Source organism: Vicugna pacos, chromosome 2 (genome assembly GCF_048564905.1).
Source record: "Vicugna pacos chromosome 2, VicPac4, whole genome shotgun sequence".
Taxonomy (NCBI): Eukaryota; Metazoa; Chordata; class Mammalia; order Artiodactyla; family Camelidae; genus Vicugna; species Vicugna pacos.
In genome coordinates, this window is record NC_132988.1 from 82,298,053 (window position 1) to 82,312,279 (window position 14,227).

The window sequence follows — 14,227 nt, forward strand, 5'->3', positions numbered from 1 at the left end:
TGCCAGAGTATGGCAAATTCAAGTTTTGCTTTTTGAAACTTCCTGAAAAAACAATTTTTTCCAAATATTTTCCATCCACTGTTGGCTAAATCTGTAGATGCGGACCCTGCGGATATGGAGGAGGGCCGACTGTACATAGAAACTTAAGCTTCTTTAGGTATGTGGTCAAGCTGCCTCTGGGCCATGCTGTATTATGATTAACTGTGAAGTCCCGAGGTCACCACCCTGCTGAGCATAGTTATTAGCATGAGTTCATCTCTTATTAAATGTTTGTTGAGGAAAGAACAAAATAAAGGGGAGAGAGAAAGAGCGTGAGGGAGAGAAAAGAGGGAGGAGGGAAAAGGTAGGGAAGGAAGAAGGAAGAAAGAAAGATAGCAAAGAAAAAGGAAGGGAGAAAAGAAGGAAGGAAAGAGAGCGAGACTCAGAGGAGAGAAATGTAGAAGGTTATTGAATGAAAGGCCAATCTTGGACCAGAATCCAAGTAATCTAGTCAGTCCCTTAAGAAATCAAATAAAACTGTGTATGTATTTTGTAGACCTATACTTTAATCCATGGGTATAAAAATATTAGAAACATCCTATATTATATAAATGTTCATTATAGCATGCTGTAGAAAAATAATATTTGTGAAAGAAAAATAGTATTTTGTTCTTTAAAAATATCTTATTCAAAGAAGGTTTTTATGAATTTGTGGATCTTAATGAAGATTTATTTTTGAAAGTTGCAATGTCTAATATTTCCTTGTTTAGTGATCAAATGTAAACTACATTAAGGGTCAGGAATGATTAACTTGGGGTCTCTGGATCCCAAGGGGCCCATGGCTAGAACTCAGGTGGCTGGTCAACTTGGACAGGGAAAAATAACAATTTTTCCAATAATTTCTAGTTGTACTTTAGCCTTTCCTTTAAGTATGAATATAGGCAACAAACCACAATGGCCTTAGCCTGTGACACACATTTTTTTTTATCATATCACATGTTGTCAATATCCCAAATAAGTTCACACTAATTACTAATTTAAGATCATAGTAGTTATTAGACTCACCACTAGATTTTGCTATTTAATGTGTTAATTAAGAAGCATACGTATTACTCTATTACACATTTGTTACTTTAAATCTTTTGGTAACTGTATTTCAATATAGTTTCTAATCCTAATATTTTACTTCATACATTTAAAAACATTATTATGAAAAGAGGTCCATGGGTTGCCAGAGTCCCACGAGCACAAAAAGGATTAAAGAACCTCGCCTTTTGCAAAGACAAAATATCTTTCCCTTCATTGCAGTATTTTTTTCCGATTAGTATTCTAGAGCTGCACATGGAAAATAGTAGTGCTTGGAGGCACAGTACACAAGGTGGCAGCACATTGCAGTTTAATTTCCCCAAATCGAATTCCCTCATCTTGGCCATATCTGGATGCAAAGTGCAAACTGTAAGGTAATTAGAGTATAGGACATTTTCAAAACACAGCTTTTGACAATTTTCAGCCTGCTTATATATATTACCATGCTCTTTTCTGTGAGATGTATAGCACACATAAAAAAAGTTTCTGAGTTTGAGAAACACAGTAAGAAACTACGTTAAATTATTTTCAGAACTTTGTCTAGATATGATTTCTAAAAAAACAAAAATAAAATCCCCAATACCTAAAGAATTAAAAATTAAACTATCCTTATGAGGAAAGACTTTTTTTCTTACTATAGGGCACCATGGTCTCATTTACACCAGTATGGTCTGTGTGCCCAAAGGGTAGCTGGTGAATTACATAAAACTTTTTTTTACCAGCATACACCATTTTTAATTACATGTCCTCTCTAATTTAAACTTGTGATTTTTTTTAAGTGGAAAAAAAATGGAACAGGGAGGTGGAGTTAGTAAGATGATCTTTGGTGGAGTAGGTTGCAAAATGGCTATGACGCCTCATTCCTCCCATGACACCTCCAGTGTTCCCTTTTGCTGTCTGTTTCCAGGACTGGGGACTGGGCTCTGCTCACCTCTGCCCCTCATGGAAGAACATGCCTGCAAGAGCCTGCGGGCAAGATGTGAGAAACACGGAGAACGAGACCTAGAAAGCAGAGCTGAGTTGTTCCAGCCAGATAAATCCCAGAAAAATGAGACCCCAGCCAACAGCCAGTCTACTCCCAGACAAACAAGAGGGGCCAGGAGAATCACACAGCCAAAGTCTCTGACCTGCATCTGACTCCTGTTGTATGAGCAATAAACGCTTATTGTTTTTAGCCACTGAGATTTGGGGTAGTGTTTTATGCAACACTGTTTGCTGTTTGTAGAATAGGTAACTGTCACCAACTGTTCTTTATTACTAACTGGACACAAGCCCGTGACCAGTCCAGATGATATCTTTTAACAAAATGTGGAAACTGTGAAGAACCTAGCCTCCTATGGCATCAGGTATTTTGGTCTGTGTGACATTTACTGAGAACTTCTAGACATTTTGTAAATCTAGTTGTGACTTTAGGGATAGGAAGCGGAGGTAAAAGAAGAAATTGAGTGTGGGCATGGGGAGGAATGTGCTATATATGAATGTTTGTGTCCTTCTCCCCTAATTCATATGTTGAAACCCTACCCTCCAGTGTGTGCATTTGGAGATGACGCTTCTAAGGGATCAGTTAAGGCTACATGGTGTCGTAAGGGTGGTGCTCTGATAGGATTAATGTCTTTATAAGAAGAAAAGAAGAAGCACCAGAGATCTATCTCTTTCTCTCAACCCCTGTGCACACACAAAGGAGAGGTCATGCGCGCACACACAAGATGGCAGCTGCCTGCGAGGCAACGGAAGACGCCTCAGAATGAAACCGATTTTACTGGCACTTTGATCTTAGACTTCCCAGCCTCCAGAACTGTGAGAAATAAATATCTAGTGTTAAAGGCACACAGTCTGTGGTATTTGTGTTACGATGGCTGAGTTGACTAATCCAGAGCAGAAAGGCAAAATAGAGGGCAAATAATGATAATGATTAATTACGGTTTCCCAGCATTCTAGGGACTCAACAAATATACTTTTATTTATAAAATTACACAACAACCCACTGGGGTGGATGCTGATACCAGCATCTGCATTTTATTTTGGATCAGATAACTAAGACAAAGAAGGGCTAATGAACATGGCCAAGCTCTCGCAGGTAATAAGCTGCAGAGCTGGCATGGGAATCAAGATGTCTGTCTCTAGAAGCTGTGCTCTTAAGGGTTACCTTATGCTGCTAAGAAGGAATGAGCAGTGGCCAGTGAAGGCAGGGAGAGAAAGAGCCAAGAGAAGATGTTTTCCACGATGAGCTCAGGGCTGGTGATCAGAATCTGTTGTCTCCCAGGTCAGCTTTCCCTGACTCAGCACCTGCTCCTCAGGGGCACATCTCAGAGTTTGGGGTCTCTGGAGGCCCAGCCCAGTGTGAGATCTTGGCTACGGAGATCTGCACAGGACTTTTCAACATGTCTTCCATTCTTTTCTTCCACTGTTTTCATAGATTCAATCGCTAATTTTTTTCCGGACCCCATGGGCTCCCAACCCAAGAGCTGCCTTTGGCTAGAAATAGGGTCATACCAGCCTTGCTAGAACAGATGATAAATGCTTATGGTCTGGGACATGACCCACGGCCACATATTGCATGCTGTTTTGTTGAAGATATGAAGAGGCATGCTTTACTATAGTAAAACAAAATTCTCTGTACACTTGTAGGCATGAATAAGAAGGTCTTTAAAAGCACTTATCTACCATTGCTCCAGACTGAATACACACAGGAGGGATTTACAAAGTGCTCATGTTGGTAATTCTACCTAAATGGTAGATGATTAAGTTGTTGATGATTAAGTCTCCCATATTTAATTGTCTATACAGAGCATCTGAAATATCAAAAAAGTTTTCTCAGGCTTTCTCTTGGCCAGAGAAGGAGTTGCTTCTGTCTTCATATAAGCAAGAAGTTATTACAAAATTCTGCAAGACTCTGACAGACTAGTTGGAGAAGCTAGGTTCACTGAGCTTCTCATTTAGTCCTCATCTCCCTAGTGCCCCTCAGTTCCAGAGCATGCAGGAGAGAAGACAGACAATTTCCAAGCTCTTTGGGATGTGTGAGGAAGGTCTGAGAATTGAGACCCACTGTGCCTGCCGGAGGGTCTCCAGTTTAGGGAGAGAGTGGATGCTGTTGTGAGGCTGTGGGGTGACATGATACGATGCTAAAGTTTCAGTAGATAAGCAGCGCTAGTGTGTGAGTCAAGGGTAAGAACAAGGAGGGAGTAATGCGGAAAGTGGGGAGACCATGAACTGACTGTGCAAGAGAATGGTCTTCTCCAGTTACGCCAGCCTTGGGTGCCTCAGCAGCCAGTGCAGTAAGAACGGAGAATGTCCCAAGTTGAGGTTGGCCAAGCTGCAGCCAGTAAATACGAGAGGGCAATGCACAGATCACACAGGCGCCCTCACCAGCATTACAAGACATTACATAAGCTTCTTCCTGGATCCAGCCCCTCTTTTGGGGTGAATGAGAGAAAGGGAAGAGAACATGTGGGAGGGGCTGCTGTCCAGAAAGGAAGTTTGGAATTTGAAAAGACTAACTGAATTCACAAGAGACCAGGAGTTACACAGGAAGTGATTACGTTGCTTTTAACTGGTTACTGCCACTAAGTCTCATTTCCTGTGTTCCCTCCCCATGTCCAACTAAGTGAAATAAGGAATGTGAGAACAAACTGAGATTATCGACTAGAGATTCCTGCCATCAGGAGATCTGACTTTAAAAATAAAGCTGCTCTATGTCCAAAACAGAAGCTACTTTCTTACCAAGAAGCCAGCCTGCTACATGTGAGAATTATATGCTGCCACACATCTCTGTTGCTACAGATTCTCTCTGCTATCCACATTACACAATACCGACCGAGATTCTGGTCATAGGAAACAGAGTGAAAATAGTTGCTTGCACATCTAAATCAACATTTTGAAAAGGTACTAACACACATTATAGACATGAAAAAGTATTTTTCTAAAATACAATTGGAAGATATTAAATATTTAATGCATTTGTACTAGTTATCCATTGCTACATGACAAATCATTCAAAACTAAGGGGATTAAAACAAGAAGTATATGTATGACTGAAACATTATGCTGTACCCCAGAAACTGACACAACATTGTAAGTTGACTATACTTCAATAAAAAAATAAATTTAAAAACCGCAACATTTACTATCACACACTTCCTGTGGGTCAAGAATTCAGTAAGGGCATAGCTGGCGTGGCTGGCCCCTGCTCTGCAATGTCGGGGGCCCTGAGTAAGCGACTTGCAGCAGAAGGGCTGGAATCATTGAAAACCTGACTGGAGCTGGAGGATGTCCTTCCAAGGTGGCTCTCACAAGGTGTCAAGGTGGTGCGAGCCAGTTGGTTTCTCCACAGCCTGCATGAGTGCCCTTGTGACACAGCAGCTGTCCTTCCTTACAGTGGACTATGCACGAGTTTAAAGAAGTTGCATTCGTTTTGAGAACGTATCTTCGGCATCTGGTCTCACCCCATCACTTCTGCCACATTCTACTGCTCACTCACACAAGTCAGCCTGGTTGCTTGTGGGAGGACACCGTCCAGGATACCGTATTATAGTTATGTAATGCAGTGCTACGAATCGCCCTGAAAATGAGCCACTTAAAGCAACAAATATTTATTATTCAAAGTTTCTGTAGTTTGGAAATCCAGGAACAGCCTAGCTGGGTGGTTCTGGCTCAGAGACTCTCATGAGGTTGCAATCAAACGATCAGCTGGGCTGCAGTCTGCTCAGGTTCGACCGGGGTTAGAAGCATCTGCTTTCCAGCTCACTGGCTCGTCAGTCGGCTTCAGTTCCTTGTGGAGCGGGCCTCTCCTGAGGCTGCCGGGGTGTCCTTATGACAGTGCACTACCTTCCCTCAGAGTGAGCCATGCAAGACAGACAAAGAGCCCGAGACAGAAGCCACAGTCTTTTATGGCCCCAATCTTGGGAGTGACATACTGTATTAGTTTTCTACTGTTGTTGTGACAAATAAAAACAAACTTAGTGGCTTCAACAATGCAAATTTACTACCTTACAGTTCTGGACACCAGAATTCCAAAATGAGTTCCTTTGAGTTAAAATCAAGGTGTTGGCAGGTCTGTGTCCCTTTCGGAACCCATAGGAGAGATTCATTTCCTTGACTTTTTCTAACTTTTAGAAGCCGTCTGCATTCTTTAGCTCAAGATCTTTTCCTTTATCTTCAAAATTGTCAGTGAAACATCCTCAGATCTCTGATTCTGACTTCCTTCCATTGTTTAAGAATCTTTTTGATTACATTGGACCCATCCAGATAATCCAGGATAATCTCCCATTTGTGAGATTTTTAATTTAATCACATCTGCAAAGTCCCTTTTGCCATGTAAGGTAATTTATTCAACATATTCATAGGTTTAGAATGTGGAGATTAGGATGTGGACATATTTTGGGAACCATGATCCTGCCTACCACACATAGCATCACTTCTGCTATATTGTACTGTTCACATAGACCAACTCTGGCACCACGCAGGAGGGGATTGCTCATGGGTGTGACCATCAGGAGGTTGGGCTCATTGGAGACTGGCTACCATGACATTTTTATATAACTGATGTAACTCTGAAAAAGTGTTCTTTATTGCCTCAAAAATACAATCCTGAAATAAAAACCTTATACACTTATTAATGTTTTGTTTTTACTAGACTGAGAATAATAATGATGATGATGATAGAAGAACAACAATGACTATTATTTGTTGAGGGCCTAACTTGAGCGGGCACTGTAATAAGCATTTAACATGACATCTCTAGTTACGTGACATCTTGAAATGTGAGAAGATGAATGCTTTTTCATTTACAGTGATACACATAAAAATATAAAGAAACAGGTTCAGAGAAGCTCAATGCCTGAAGTTCACACAGAGTATTGGTGGAGAGAAGGTTGGAATCGAGTTTGATCGGGTGTGAGAATATGTGAGTTCCAGTCCCTCTTTGCCACTAACTACCCGTTATCCTGTGTAAGTGACATCCAATAGCCAAGTTTTCCTTGCTGTTGTTAATTTGACTACAACTACTATATGATCCTGAAAGGCTAAAGAACCACAGATATTCCTGCAACTTTTTATCAACCTACAGATGGCACTTTTGTGTTATTAGAAGCTCAACACGTGTATAGAAGTTCAATTCTGGAACTTAGGCCAGAGACAATTTTATATCAGAAAATTAAGTCCCCGCACATGAGAACAGCATGCCATTGTTCTCGGCTATCAAAGTGAAATCTCATGTAAAGATTTTCTAAATGAATCCTAATCTGGTCATTAAAGCCACCCACTGAGACGACTTTTAAAAAGACCCTTTGCACTGCGTACCCTCAGTTTAGCAAACATCTAGAAAAATCCATTTTGTGCCACACCAAGTTCTATTCAAGAACAAGACATAGGAGTCCTTCCTGCTACGTTCCCCCTCCTCTTTCCTTTCTCCCTGTTTATGTACAGTCTTTTCGGTAACAAATACTCACCCTATTTTCCTTAATTGGCTGTCTTGAATTGCTCACTTAGGAGAACACTTCTGGAGACTTATTACATTTTAAATGGCTCTGTTACATCCTCATACATGATCCCATGGCTAAAGCAGTACCAGTGTTGGGGAGATGTAGTTGGAAGTGTCCTGGGAGAATTATTACAGAGGAAGTGTGCCCAGAGTTAACAATTTCAACTTGAACATAATCAGTGAAGGGGACCTGCATCACCGTGGGAGGAACTCATGTGACATCTAAAGGGCCCTTTAAGCAATGAATTGTTTACTCCTGTGTCCTTGTGTTACTAGAAGAGGGAGGACCCTGGCCAGCACCTTGAAAAGAAAACTTCACGGGCAGTCTGTTCTCTTTACTCCCTTGAGTTTTGCTGATTTACTGAACAGATAATGGCTTTAAAGGATCAATATTTCACTTTTGTCCAGTTTTTCTTTTTCACTCATCACTTTCCGGCGCAGACTCTTAGCTTTGTACATTTTTTACTCATTCACTCAAGAAATACAGATTGAAGGGCTTGATTAGCTATTGGTGAAAGTACACGGCTTCAAAGGTGAATTTAGCATAATTCCCCTCCCTCACAGGGCCATCACAGGATGACAGTCATCCTTGTGACAAAGTGCCATCTCTGCCTGTACCCTTTGTGCCTCTGGCAACACTGGACCACAGAATCTTTCCGATGATTTCAGAATAGTTAACATAGCACTCACAGCAGCTACTACCAAAAAGAGTTTTACAGAGGACGAGATTGGATATTCAGATAATGACCATCTGATAGAGCTACCAACACCATCCTGTCTTGCAGAAAAAATACAAGCTTCATCTCTAGAGACCTTATGGCTCAATGAGAGAATCACGGTTCCTGCCCTTGAAGAGCAGGAGTTCCCAGGGAGATGAGATATAACATGCTCACAGGTAAAAGAACCCTCCAGAACACTGAGACAGAGACAGACACATGCGAATGAATTAAATGCTAGATTTGTTTCACACTCAGCAGGAGAAATAAGAAGGGTAGTTAATAACCAATAGGTGCCTAAAATGTGCCAACGCTATGCTAAATTTTGGACATATATTATATCTCTTCATCCTCTCGACAACTGCGTGAAGCAGGTATTAATAACTCTTAAACGGGTTACGTAGGTTGCCCCTATCACACATTCGACCAGAGACAGCAGTTGGATTTCAGACCTAGTCTTGTGCAACTGCCGAAGCCCATCTCTTTGCACTGCACTACACAGTCACATTAATCAGGTAACTTTTCTACTTATAAGATGGGAGAAACACAAATTACATTGGAAAAACAAAATGTAGATATACTATGACTATGTTTGCCCAGTACTGGAGAAGCAACGTTTCAACATTAATGATTTTTCAGGTACATCCTCAGTGGAGAAATGGGTATCCAAGACCCAGCCCAGCTCTACTGGTTTCCTTTCAGCTCAAATTTACAGAACAAATGATTCCAGCTCAAAAATGTCTATAATTTACAACAAACCTAGTCCTTGACAAAAAAGAGGTACAATTTAAAGCTCTCTAAAATCTTAAAGAGATGGAGGTTAGTTTAATGGGGGAAAGTGTAAGGATATTGAAATCAGGTAAATTTTCCCTTAAACTACTTGATAACTGGGACCTTAGACAAATCATTTAATATATTTGGAAAAAAAGAATAAATAATACCTGGATTTTCTTCCCACCTATGAAGATATGTTCATGCTTCTTCTTTATTTGAAACTGGGGAAGGAGGAAGTTTGAGTTGATGCCTAAGGGAAAGGAAAGGAAAAAAACCAAATGTTCATTGATTTACTCACATGCTCATTTGTTCATTGCACAGATATTTCTGAAGCTCTAATAATATACCAGCCACTGTGATAACTGCTTTCACAGGTTGTTTAATTCTTAAAAGAAAGCCATGGGAAAGTTATTTTTATCCTCATTTTATATACAAGAAGACAGAGGAGCTAAATGTTTAAATGATAGTGGGACCAAAAATAAACTGGATTAGAGATCAAGAAACTTGGGTAGTAGATCCACCTTTGTTACTGATTAACTATGGGCTCTGGGGAAATCTTTATAGTCTCTGTGACTGGTTTCTCTTTTAGAGAAAAAGAGACCTGAAACATAATCCTGAAGGCAACACAGGTCTTTTTCTACTGCTTGAGTTGTAAATTCAACTTCTACATTTGTCTCTTGCTTGGCTTTTTAATTTACATTTAATTCCCTTCTCCCCCCCCCCATTTTATTTTACTATTATCGTTGCTACTAGATTAATCTATTCTCCTTTTTCTGTAATTCTATTTTTAAAAATTGAAGTATAGTTGATTTACAATATTATATTAGTTTCAGGTGTATAGCATAGGGATTCAGTATTTTTATAGATTATACTCCATTAAAATTTGTGACAAAATAATGGCTACAATTCCCAGTGCTGTACACTATATCCTTGTTGCTTATCTAGTGTATACATAGTAGTCTGTATCTCTAAATCCATACTCCTGTCATGCCCTGCCTCCCTTCCCTCTCCCCTTTGGTAACCACTAGTTTGTTTTCTGTGTCTGTGAGTCTGCTTCTGTTTTGCACAGACAGATGTTTGTTTTATTTTTTAGATTCCATATATAAATGATATCATACAGTATTTGTCTTTCTCTGTCTGACATTTCACTAAGCATAATATTCTCTAGGTGCATCTATGTTACTGCAAATGGCAGAATTTCATTCTTTTTTATGGCTGAGTAACATTCCATATAGATAGATAGATACATAGTTAGATAGATAGATAGATAGACAGACAGATAGAGATATACAGATACACAGATACACCACATCTTCATTCATTCGTTATGTTGATGGGCTCTTGGGTTGCTGCCACATAATCTCCATTTTTAGGGCAAGGAAACTATGGTATTTGGTTCAGAAAGGGTCTCATTAGCTTGGACCAGAAAGTAAACATGTGCAGACAGAAACATGCCTCACACTAAGCTTCAGGTACTCCTGTGACATTATGCTCTTCTTGCTGCTGGTACTAAGCTTAGGCAGAACTATGCCTGATGGGAATTTCCAAATTAGTCTAGTTTAGGAAACAATTCTTTTTCTTATAGAAGTTACTAGATTGACAATAGGAAACAAATGGAGAGTAATTAATAGTATTTCAGAAACTGTATTGAGAATAGCCTTATTTAGTATATAAATTTTTATGACAGCTTTATTGAGATACAAGTTACAGATCATAAAATTCATACTTTAAAAGTGTATGATTCAGTGTTTTTAAGTACATTCACACAGTTTTGCAACCATCATCATTGTTTAATTTTAGAACACGTTCATTAATACCCCACCTCTCAAAAAAATACTCATTAGCCATCACTGATTCCTCTTCCTCCCTAGTCCCTGGCAACCACTGAAGCACTTTCTGTCTCTATGGACTTGCCTAACATGGACCTTTCCTATAAATGAAATCATACGTCTTGTGATTTTTGGACTTGCTTCTTTCATTTAGCATAACGTTTTCAAGATTCACACATGATGCAGCATCATTTCATTTTTATTGTCAAAAATACTCAATTGTATGGATATATCATATTGAATTTATCCATTCATCAGTCAATAGACATTTGGGTTGTTTTTACTAAATGGTTATTATGAATAATGCTACTATGAACAATTGTGCACAGGTTTTGTGGTCTGTATGTACAGACATTTAAATTATCTTGGACATATACCCAGGAATGGAATTGCTGGGCTTATGGTGTCCTTTGTTTCGCTTTTTGAGGAACTGGTAAACCCTTCCAAGGTGGCTGTAACATTTTACATTCCTACCAGCAAAGTATAAGACTTCCAATGTCCTTATATCCTCACCAAGACTTGTTATTGTGTGTCTTTATTTCAGCCATCCTAGGGGTGTGAAGCAGTATGTCATTGTGCTTTTGATTTGCATTTCCCCAGTGGCTAATGATGTTGAGCATTTTTTCATGAACTTATTGACCATTTGTATATTTACTTTGGAGAAATGTCTATTCTGTTTTTTTTTCTTTTTTTGCCCATTTTCTGATTCATTTGTCTTTTCAATATTGTGTTTTAAATGTTCTTTATATATTCTGAATTCAAGTTCCTTATCAGATATACAACATGACAGTATTTTATTTCATTCTATGGATTGTCTTTTCACTTTCTTGATGTCCTTCTTAATTTAATCTTTAAACAAATAACTTGGAGGTAACAGGGAAATTACCAAATTTATACATGATATCAAAATTTATGAGCAGTGACCCAATTCAGTACTATGTAGGGTATATCTAGAAGCTAAGATAAAAGGTGAAAATAATAGTTATTGAGTAGAAGACCCAGGACTCCATCCCACTGAATCTTCAGATTCAGGGATGGTTGTTGGTGGTATTTCTGGTGCCCATCTCCTGGTCTAAATGGATATTTTTGCTCTTTAAAAAATGAGGATGCTTCAGTATGGAAAGATGAAGGCAGAGAGAAACTATGATCACATGTACAAAACCCTGAAAAATGAGATTACAGTAAATCTGTACTTGCTTAAAAAATTCTAGAATATAGGCATTTGGAGTTCCTGAATGGTGAAGAAGATAGTTTAAATACAAGTAAAATAAATCATATATCTCTATAGCTATATCTATGTATGCTGTTAATAAGGGTATAGAATTTGTTACCACCAGAGCTTATAGACACTAGAACTAAAATATAATATACACATATTTTTAGACACATCTTTATATAGATTCCTAGATGACAGATTTTTAATGTGCTGTAGTATCTCCAATCTCTGAGGACAGTGTTATATAATAGAGGTACTAAATATCCTTTGGAGCTACTGTCACAGACAAAATTAAAGGACAGATGGGTCACTGATTGTCCAATTCCACCAGGTACTTCTTACGTTTTAATAAATAGGTGAGGTATGTATCAGTTCATTTCAAGTCAGACTCTTGCCTATTTTTCTTTAATTAATAATAGCTTATCTTCATTCTAGTTAACTTTTCTTGTTTCTTGTAAAGAAGAAAGCTAGGGGGAAAGGGTAGTTAATATGGTCAATATAGCCAAAACCTTTAAAGGCTTGTCTTAGTCTCATGAAAGATGGTATTTGTGGATTGCTTTACATCCTAAATTTTAAGGTAATATTGTAAATCATATTGTCTTTCTTATTTTTGGTTTGATACTTTCCTGCCCCCACCTGGGAAGGTCAACTAGTTAAGCAGGAAATAAATTTGAAAAATGACCTTGAAAAGGCCATTGAGTTTGGAATCTGAGTACTTGTGTCCTTTAAAGTCACTATAAACCCTGTAAAATGCCTTTGGCCCAGTGACTTTGTTTTCATATTTTTCAACTGAGGATGGAAAACTTACTTTAAAGTGTTTAAAAGAATGCAATGGCCTAAAGTCTATAAAAGCGCACTGTGACTGGGAAAGTTATTAGTCTAGACTATGGTAGGTACAGGCAGAGTGTTAATTAAGCTGTTTCAGTTGCCTGTCATAGCACAGTATTCCTCTCTCCCTGCATGATTCCTGTGCCTGTCTCTCAGTTGGTTCCAATACCCCAATAAACAACGACATGAGCTCACATTGAACTAACAGTGGTACCAACTTTAGGATAGCAAGACCAATGCATTTAATTTAATTTACTAAATATATATTATGATAGATGATTAAACATATCTAGGACGATTATGATACCTTAGGTATATTTAAAGATACATGGTTATATGTAATTATTGCAGACTGTTGCAATGTAGAAAATCTATATTGGCCAAACAGATTTGAGAAAAGATATATTCTCAATAGAGCTACCAAAGGACACTCTTATGGGGTTCAAAGTTAAGAAAAGATTGAAGTTGCTTTTTAAAATTTATTTATTTATTTATTTTAGTTCTGCTATCTGCAGAGATGCTCTACCCTAAGAGACGATTTCTACCTACATTATTGAAAGATTTAGGAATAAATAGTCCTGTGAAGCTGAAGGCCACAGCCTGGACCCATAGTTACCAAAGTGCTTTCTTTCCCCTGTGAGCAGAAGCGATATTTAAAATACCAGCCTGGCGTTGTACTGACCAACGCAAATGGAATCATGGACCGATTTCAGAGTCCCAGTGCAGACCAGCTTGTGAAGATGTGAACTATTTGTGAGTATTGGTGAGTATTGATGTCAAGCATTCAACTGGCCTCTTTTGACATTAGGTTTTTTAAATCACTACAGATCTTTTTTTACACATTGTGTAAGAGTCACAAAGAAAACCAACATTGGCATGTTCTAACTCCAGTAAGTGACTGCTAGAGAGGTACAGGCCCTATTGTCTTGAATATTTCTAGCCTACACTAAAAACAGACAAAAAACCTCTGAGAAATAATACTCTTCTGTATCATTCTGTAAAAATGCATAGCAACTGGAAACTCTAATATTAAAATGAAGCTGATAAGCTCAAATCCATAGGAATGGAGGATAATGTGCTAAATAATTTTATTATTGTTTTTTCACTTTTGAATTTTACTATGAAGGTTGATAGTGGAATTTCAGGGTACCACTGTTATTTCATAAATTACTAAACTAGCAACTTTTTCTTGAATGTTATTATGTGCATTGTTCCATCTTTTTCTCTTTTGTGTCTATATATGCTATTTAAGTTACACAATACTGAATTATGAACAAAACTAAACTTTGAAAACAAAGGAAATTGGGGATGGTACTTAACA

At 38.4% G+C, this 14,227-nt stretch overlaps 1 long non-coding RNA gene across 1 annotated transcript in view; it reads right to left on the reverse strand.

Moving 5' to 3' along the window:
• LOC140687174 (uncharacterized) overlaps positions 1-9,281 on the reverse strand; it is a 28,147-nt gene extending 18,866 nt beyond the window's left edge. The window contains exon 1 of the long non-coding RNA XR_012061331.1: positions 9,201-9,281. This is a non-coding gene — a long non-coding RNA (uncharacterized lncRNA). The remainder of the gene's footprint in view (positions 1-9,200) is intronic.
• Positions 9,282-14,227: the final 4,946 nt, after the last annotated feature.